A 10,067-nucleotide genomic window follows, 5' to 3' on the forward strand; every position below is an offset into this window, starting at 1 on the left:
CGTTTCCTCGATATTCTTAAACATTGTTCCTCTTACAGTAATCGTCCACTAAAATGGATCATTTGGGACGAGAAGACACGATTATTCGAGCCTTGCGGTTTATTTTTATAGTTATAAATTGCCCACAATTATAAAAACGAGCCGCAAGGCTCGAACGATCGTATCCCCTCTTCCCCAAATTATCCATTTTAGTGGACGATCTGAGCGTCAGTAAGGGAGACATTACTGTATTCATGTCGTACTGCAACGAGTGGCAGAATATTTCTCGCCGATAAATCGCAAAGTTATTTCGACGGATGCCAAATCGAGTCTTGCAATCGATGGCTATATTTCTACGGATTTCAGTTCGCAAAATCCGGTATAGAGATTTGCAGTCTGACTAGAGGTATCTGTGAGTTTATTTTCATTAAATTTTAATTAATTTTATTTAAATGGAACAGTAATATATGTAACGAATGAGAAGTGGGCGCCGTATTTAATATTATTAATAAATGATTCTCGTCTCATTTCCGCATATTCTTGCTTAATCGCGGCATAGCTTCGCAATTTACGAGCTGATCACGTGCGCCTCGAGATGCGTTTTGGGAAAAATCAAGCTCGCCTGAGAGCGTTCGATCGACGATCGAGGAGAAACTGTGCGCTTTCGGTGGAAACGCGAGGGACTGGCTACGTCTACGTCTATGCCAGCTGTTCATTTGTAGCGTAATTACCAGTCGACGGTGAGGCCATTACGTCCGCGGTCGGCGTCTAGCCGCCGCTATTACACGGTGCAACCGAGGTGTTGTTCCGATTGGCGGTGAAACATAGCTAGGCGATGGAAGAAGAATGGTAGGCAGCCTCGCGCCACCATCCGCGCGATTATACATAGAAATTAATGGCCGATTATGTTGGAACGCGCACCGAGAGGCCCCGCGTCGAGGAATTTCTTTTCGTGCCCGTAACACGGGGCCCAGGTCTACGAGCTTGTATAAATAGAAGCAGTTTAGCCGGCGCGGCGTTTATAACGAAGCTAAACGGTCCGCGCGTTTCTAATTCACGCTGATCCCTCTACTCTTACTTTTCAGGCTCGCGGAGAGGTTTCCAAGCTGTTTCCTCGCGCGTGAACACACATTCCTCCCAATGTTTCCATTTTCACTGGGACGTTGGATGGGTCGGGCACGCGATCTCGCGACGATATCAAACAAGATGAAACGCGCTGACATGCTCGGTGTCGTGCAGTCTGGATCCATTTAATGGCAATTAGGTTCCGCGTGCACGCTTCACCGACCTCGTTCGCCTCGTTCGGCCGCCAATTAGCATTCCTTTTCGATAAAATTCTACCAGCCACCGTGGACGAGATTATAATAATCGTTAGTTTCGTTAGATCGGCCAGTTTGTCGGCCATCAGTTTATCGCGCTCTTGTTCCCCAGTTTCGCGCGAGCCACGATTAAATTCGATTTTGCTTTCGATAGTCACGTGAAATCGGCGCTCGCGACGGATCCATTAACCGGAATGACTAGTCCGACTCTAGGCGCAGGAAACGTCGCCCGAAATTCGACGAGTGGAAGACGATAATGCGACCGGCTTTCACGAAGTGGACCTATAAATCCGTTTTTTTCCCCCCTTCAGAAGCGGCGCGTTCAGTTCCCGTTACGCCGAATGCAGGGTCCGGCGTTAATGCTCGCCGCTCGTTAATTGCGTTGCCGGGTTCTCACGAGGCCCCGGATTTATACGAAGCTTTCATCGTTGCCCATTGTTTCCGAAAAAAAGGGTCGACGGCGCACGCTTCGCGATCGACGACGTCTCGTACAGTCTTAATGAAATCCTCGAGACGAAAGTAAACATCGATTCACGAGATAACGGTGTGTACCGTTCGTTTTCAGAAGACAAGCGCCCCGGAGAAGGACGGAGAGAGAGAGAAAGAGCCGGAGGTGCATATTCTCACGAAAGCAAAATCGTAAGAGAAAGAAATATTACCCGCGTCGTCCAATTAACGGTGGTTACCGGGGAAATGGTTGCTTTTGAGTAATTGGTTCCGCAGGAACTTTCTCATCGGCATCGTTGACCACTGACAAGCCTCCAAATTGCCCGTTTAGAGACAAGTCGGTTCGAGTACACGTGCCAAATATTTTAAACGTCGCCGCGGCGCGGCGGTTCGCCTAGCGAAAGTCGAGAATAACGACTTTGCTGTTATTGATGATTACAGCGGAGGAATAGCCGTGCACGAGCCGGCACGCGGTCTTTGTCTGCCGCACGAAACCTTGCCCAGGTTCGCCACGGTCTCGCCTATCCGCGATGCTATTAGCGGATTGCGGTATACGTTGGCGTTGGCGCTGAATCTCTCGTCTTCGACGAATTTTAAGCGATCGAAATTCGACCGTCGCTGCAACTCGAGCGTTTCTTACGCGAACAAATTAAAATTGAAAACTTAAGTTGCTCGCCATCGACAACTATTTCAACATCGTTCGCGACACAATTCGTGAAACCTGCCGGACTTCGACGGATGTGATAAGTTATCGTAAAAATTAATACTCAAATCTGAGCAAACTGTGTCGACATTGGGCGACGCGACGATCGAAGTGTTAATCTTTCTTGCGAGAAGAAGGATCGTGGTAGGCAACCTGCACGAAGACACTGAGATCGCAGTCAAATAGAGGACCGAGACGGGAAGAAGACGATTCCGTTCGAAGGAATCGTCAAACAGGCCGGTCAAATATTTCCCCATGCTCTATCCACAAGGGAAATTCCAGCAACCCCGTGAGGCTTATGGGGGCACCGCTCGGTTCCCGAAGAGGCGCAAAAGCTTCCGATTAACATCTCGCGAGGGACCTCTCGACCCGGCCACGTCCGTGGACACCGTTCAAGTCGCCAGAGGTTCGCTGCGGATTTGCAAGAACTTAATTAAGGAATCTCGTCTCGTCTCGTTTTCTGTGACTCCGGGCCGCGTGTGCAGATGGAACAGAAGAAAGAGAGAGGCAGGGAGAGAAAGAGAGAGAGAGGGAGAGGAGATTATGCAGCGGGACTGGCACAGGTGGCATACGACGCGACCGGGCAGGGTACAGTGGTCAGCCAGCAGCGGCTACCTGTCGGCGGGAAGGAACGTGATTAACAAACGTGATCGATCCCCGCGATGCCCGAGATAATTCGAGCGGGCAGACTTCGCACGCACGATCAATATTTATAACGCGTGCCGGCCGCGGCCGGTGTGTGCTCCTGTTTCTTCGACAAGCGGAATCCGCCGCGTGCGCGAGCGATCGCCCCGCGAGGACGTGATCATTTTTTGAGAGGACTGCAGCCGTGGCAGAGTGCAACCTGTATGTGAGAGAAAGAGAGAGAGAGACCCACGGGAACAAGCTGCAGAAGCCGCCTTTCACGGCGAAAAAAGTTAGGAGAACAGGGCCAACGAACCGGCCACGTTTATATTTCCACTTCCTGCAATTTACCTCTGTGATTATCTATATGGCGCTGCTTTTTCGAGAACCTTGTCCAGGTGACAATCTAATTAGCAGTTTTTACGGCGCCACGTACGCGCAGGACCTGATTGCTATTGGAAAGCTTTCCGGGGAACCGGTGGAAGGAACTCGCGTAATCCGAGTCGTGAGATTATAGGTGCTTTATGAATATTGAATGACGATTGAACGGAGAAAAAATTAATTGGCACTGTTCAAAGCCGCTGCGCCGGTTCCGCGTCCGGCATCCAGTTCTCGATCCGCTCGGCGCCGAGAGCCGATTTCCGCATTTTCCGAGAAATCTGGATCACGTGCCGTCAACAATCTTGCGATCCACCGGTACTTATCGAGGTGCTTGAATTTGATCCTAGTACTGTAGCGTAGCCGGCGGATAAAGCCGGAGCCGGCTTTTCCGAGCGGGTTACCCGCTTCCCTCCCCCACCGTTCGACCCTTGCATTTACATAATTACGAAAACTTACACGGTCGCTGGGCTCACAATAGAGTTGTCGGCTACAGGCAACCGAACACGCAGACAGAGAACTGTTGGTCGTGTAATCACGGTACTTACGCGGCACTAAATCAATGCAGATTCACCGATCCTGATACAGTGCTCGAGCGAGCGTACCTGCCCGTGGTACCGCGTCCTCTCTTTCTCTCTCTCCCCCTCTCTCTCTCTCACTCGCTCTCTCATTCTTTCCCTCCCAGGAAGGTAGCAATTTCACAAATTATATTTCTACATTTATGTATTACCTATACGCGGAAGATAACGCGACCGGAGCATCATCGAGCTCTTTCGACTGCTGGCCGGATCGTCGCAGGAATTTTCTCGGTCTTCCTTTTTCGATTTTCTATGACCGCCGTGGAGATGATAATAATGATAACAATAATAATCCTTCGAGCATGCACACGACGCGCGACGTTACAAAATGTTTAGAGCGAGACGCTCTGGGCACACGAAACATGTGATTCAGAACCGATGCAAGAGCCGAGAGGAAACGAAGAAGTGGAACTCGATGACGTCGGACGCGGCAGAGACACAATTTCGTGAAAATAAATTACTAGAAAGCGGAATACCTTTTGGCGCTGGGACGTCGTCGCGTGACTCGTTTGCATTTTCGTGTACCGATTCCTACGATAGCCAACAATTCGTGCTGCTCTCGCGAGGCTGATCAAACTGAAAAATGTCTAGAACGTGGAACGTTGTAACAATTTCTGTAACAGCTAACAATTTCCGTAATAGATGACTACCATTGTTGGGTATTCAAATTCTGCCAATTAAAAAACTGCCAGAGGAGAGAACAATGGATGATGGATGAAGATTCGGGACTCCAGGATCCCGTAGAGAAAAGATCTAACTCGGAGATTTCATGTACCATCCGAATGACCGCATTTTTCTCTGGCAACATTGTAGCACTCGATCTCAGAGCGTTGGGTTCGCACGTCGCATCCTCGAGCAACTAAAGCCGGAAGCGGCGCCGTGATTTCGTATTCCCACAAAAGCTTGAACCCGTATCTCGAAGAAGCCAGTTCCAGCAGGAAGCGAAACGTCACCGCGACTGGTCCAATTAACATCTTTGCTCGCGCAGCCCGCTCCTGCGATCCTTTTATTCGTCGTAAAGACTAATTCTAATGTTGCCTCCTGCATCTCGTATCATTATCCCTAGAATACAAGACGCGCGGCGCTTTCATCCGTAAACGGCAATTTATCGATTCTATCTTAAGTGTCTCCCTGTTATCCCTTTAGGACTCGAATAAAAAGTGACGGGGCCGGTTCGTATTTCCACCCTAAAACTTTGAAGACTTCCTCCCCGATATCATTTTTGTAAAATCGCGACGGAAACGCGGAACAAAAACTCTTGATGCCATCGTTGTTCGGTGTTCTGTGTTGTTAATATTGTTCCCATTTTCACCGTCATTTTTTTCACCTAAAAATTAGGACAGGAATTGGACCTAATTCGGGAAACTCTCCCGTTGCTAGAAACGATTGAAACTTGATTACTTTGTCAATGGCAGCCGTGTGATCTACGCGTGGGAAATTTGCTGGATTTTTATTCTACTTGCAGTAATGTCTCTCTAATTGACGCTTAGATTGTCCAGAAAAATGGACAATTTGGGAAGAGGAGATACGATTATTCGATTCTTGCGGTTCATTTTTATAGTTACAAATTGTCAACGAGCTGCAACGCTCGAATAATCGTATCTCCTCCTCCCAAATTGTCCATTTTAGTAGACAATCTGAGTGTCAATTAGAGAGACATTTCTGTACTTCGGTTATTATTATCGTTATTATTGATGCTGCTTCCTCGGTGATTCTGTTACAACTGTGAACTCGTGCGGTGTCGTAAAACCAGCCAGGAAAGCACAAAATGTTTTAGATACTTATAACTGCACGTTGTCAGAGTTCCTCCAGGAGAACGAGAACAATTGATTCGGTAGAGGCATTATAGGGGTTCGGGTGTAAGCGCCAGGGAAGATTCAAGGGATCGGACTCGCCTGCTGATAAACGCCGGTGCTCGGAAGTGATCGTGCATTCGGACGTAATATAAATCATTGACACGCAGCGTGGAGTCGACCCGTGGCTTCGGCGCACGCGATATTATTAATTAACTTTCCCGATTGCCAAGGAAATCGTTTGCGCGGCTTGCTCTATAATCTTGTGGTTCTCAGACTCGCGTCCCGGCGTATAAATAATTTGTCTTTGCCGGAGCAGGCATTTACACCGTTCGAATCCGGCCGGTCGTTTGTCACAATTAAACAAACAACCGGCGAAAATCAATTACCGAGCGAGGCCGCTGTCAATTACGCGCGAAACCTGTAATTAAAGGTACACTCTCTCTCACTCTCTTTCTCTCTCTCTCACACTCGCTTTCTCTCTCTCTCTAACTAGCATCGCTGCGAAGAACCGCCATCAGCATCACGTGTCGGGCCGGTTAACGCTGTTAATTCCGAGACGGCGATGTAAACACCGGCCTCTGCGGAGGAAACCGTGAATAAAACGACGCGGGCTTCGCGAAAGGGAACACGCGCTCGAACCGTCATGTCAGTCACACGTTAAACACATTCTACGAGAGAGCCAGCATACCGCTCGGCTCGGCTCGGCTCGGCTCGAGAGGCTCATGCTCCTCTCCGCTCTTCTTTTCCTGTCCCTTTCGACGGGACGAGCGCGAGCAAACACGACCTCTCTCGCCGACGAGCCCGCGATTTGCATACCGCTGAAAAAAAGGCGCAATAAACTTCGCCCGGTAATCGGAGAGGAACGAGGTTTCGAAAGGGAAAAGCTTTGCGTAATGCTCCCGCTCCCCCTTGCGCCGAGCCATCGATCATCCTCGCTGTCGCGCGACCGGCCACTTCCACTGCACTCGAACGAACAGGGACAGCGAAACGAGAAGCGGATTTTCCGCGAATTATATATAAATTCTGTCATCGAGATAGCCGTGATTGCTCGAACAGTATCATCGACTGGCAATTAGCTTCTCTCGCAGTTCGAACACAATCGCGGCTAATGAATCGTTTCGGGCGGCTATGAAACGATTTTTATGGCTCTTCGAAATCGACGGTGATGCAAGGATGCGGGTCTTGCGGAATGGCTCATTTTCCTCAGGCAGTTTAATGGCCATTAAAAGCGCCGAGCTAAACGACTTCACATTTTATTGGACGCTGGCGAAGTATGTGGGGTAAAGATTGTCTTCGTGTCGTTTTCCGAATGATTTATTCACGCTGGAGTTATTCGAGATCGTTCGCGGTGATACAGATGCAATTGTCGGATCAACGAGAAGGAAAATGCGCGAAAAATTGTGTCGTTCGTCTCGCGATTGTTTCTTGCGTCTAAGATCGCCCATCGAGAGCTACTCGGGATCCAGGGGCTGCTTTACACCCAGAAATTGCAACAGCACTATCGCGATCTACCCGCCGACCGATGCAACCACGCAACCGCGAATGAAACCTGTCACACCGAAGACTTCGGATGATATACGATTCACATTTGCATACTTTCTTAATTCTTTCGCACCATGACCGTCACGGAGTTTCGAGGCCAAAAGCAGATTATGATCGTTCAATTTATGAGATTTCGTAGGCGTTCCATTTCCGAGATAAACAGAACCAAGTAGTGAAGTAAAAAACCAAGTCGAGTTTTCGAAGCCAAGTAAAGTTAAGTAGAACCAAGCAAAGTTTTTTAATTAGGCCAAAATGTCTAGAAAGATATCGTACTGTACTTTGATTGTTTAATGTAAGTAAATTCAATCTTTATGCACGCGATACAATAGAAATTTTATTTATTTATTTATTCTGTCCTATATAGAAGAGTAAATAAAGTTAAGTAGAACCAAGTAAAGCTTTTCAATTAGGCTGAAATGTCTAGAAAGATATCTTACTGTACTTTGATTGCTTAACATAAGTAAATTCAATCTTTTTGCACGCGATATAATATAATTTAATTGACTTATTTATTCTGTCCTATATACAAAGCCTCTAATCTACAGCATTTTCTGCAATTCGATGAGAAGCGAGGAAACTGTGATTTTCGGATCTTGATAAAGGTAGAACGTTGAAGTGTTCCGCCGAAGCGGAAGCACGGAGACGCGGTAGGATGACGCAGGTCGAACGCAGCATAAGGCATCGAGTAAGAAAAACGGGCGTATTACGGCCGATACGAATCGTGGCAATGGTTAAGAGGCATTATCCGGGATCGTAGGCGATCGGTTCAAAAATCGAGTCCCGGGAAGATCACAGATATGGAGCGGAATGTTGTCGCGGTATTGCGATCGGCATCTGTCGTTGGACGTTCAGCGGGATCGTAGCGGTGGTGCATTCCGTTCTAAGTGGCGGGTCAAAGAAATAAAGCCAGGATCAAGCCATGAAGTTTCGCGCGACGAAGTAAGTCAGTCCATCGGCTTTTCCTGAAACCGCTGTGCCACCGTGCGCCGCGTTGTCGCCGTTATCGTCGCGAGTCAACGGGAAACCTTGTCGAATCGTACTCGCGATTCGAAACTGACATCAGTTCAGTGATTGGACCCGTGAATTCCGAACCGGTGCGAGTACACTTTTTAGCATCGCGCGATGCTAAATCGGTGCTAGTCGGATTTATCGAACAGAACATTATTTAAAAAATGAGTCAACAAATGTAACATATCGCTGAAATAATCCTATCAAGGGATCATTTTCCAAATTAATAACGAAAGGAAGATAAATTAGAGAGACGCACATTTTCTTCGTTGGCGGACTCGCGCTGCTGTTTCGCAACAGATGGCTCCGATTTGCCGCAGAGAAAACGAGCGAAACATTTTTAACAATTTCGTAGGAACCGATCCTTTGTTCAAACTGTTACCAGCGTGGTCTGCTAACACTTTTCGCATGCAGATTTCTCGCTCTAGTTTTCCCCCTGCCGTCGGTTGGATCAAGTGCGAAGAAATCGCGACAGAAGAAATCATTGGACAATGGAATTTGCCGTCCCATTACCGTGACGATCGTCGTCAGGGTAATACCGGTTCTACCACCCCTGTGAAAGTCAACCGAAGCATGCACTTAAGGAGTTTTCCCAAGGAAAGTCATCGATATCTCTGGAAAGAAGAGTCGGAGCGTTTAGAAAGCGTTGTGTTCCAACAATGTTCCATTTTGCTCGGACATGGCCAATCGTGACGCGACAAAGAATGGTCACCGCGCCGAAATAATCGTTCGGCGCGAGCATACGTCCGATCCGACGTGTCACACATGCTTCCTGTTGCCGCGTACCGGTCGTCGGATTACGCGGTGCATCGGTCGCGCAGCGGATGATAATTCAGCGGATAATGCGACGGATAACGCGGCGGACTCGCGAGGAAACGATGCTGAAGAATCCGCGGTATCGGCGGATCGTGCGTAACGCGGTCGACAGCCCTATAAGACCAAGATGAAAGGGCAGTGAGGAAGAGACTGGGGACTTCGTTTATCGTCCGGTCTGATCGCCGGTGGATCGAAAGGGAGTGCGCGCCCGACGCGACACGACGTTACGCGACGTGTGGAAAACGAGCACGGGTTAAATAAAACGGGAATTAAAAGCTCGGCCAACGCGATGCCGGAACGAAGCAGCCGCGAGCTGAAGCGGCGTCCACGATCCATGATCCTGGATCAACCGTGAAGATCTCCGACGGAGGAAACGCGTGTCCACGGGAAATTGTCAAAGGCCGTTTCGATCGCCGCGCCGCGCCGGCAACCGAATTGATTCGTCTCGATTGCTTTCAACGGACCAATCAGGAGAATCGTGTAACAGGATCCTGGTCTCCGGGAGCTGCAGCGAAAATTGGATGGCTTTTTTTTTCTAATTTCGGTGGAACGTAGTCTTCGAACCGAGCCGCGCTCGAAGTGGGAGACCCGTTTCATCGAGTCGAAGGAGCCCATCGATATCCATTCCGTTTTACGGGAATCGCTGAGGACTTTATAGTCACGCAAACTATTCAAGGATGTCACAGAGTCATCGGGTTTAGGAAAAAGTTCAGGTGCTCAACAGGTGTCCTCCGCAGCTGCGTAACTGTGAATCCGTTTGCGGAATTTGAGGCTGTTAAGAGAGCTGATAATTTTACGGTTCTCTCATTATGCCGCGAATATTTCAATTTTTCAGTCCCCGATCCACGGGAATCTACCGTTCCGAGTAACGCCGTAT

This window comes from Megalopta genalis, chromosome 11, assembly GCF_051020955.1.
Source record: "Megalopta genalis isolate 19385.01 chromosome 11, iyMegGena1_principal, whole genome shotgun sequence".
Lineage (NCBI taxonomy): Eukaryota > Metazoa > Arthropoda > Insecta > Hymenoptera > Halictidae > Megalopta > Megalopta genalis.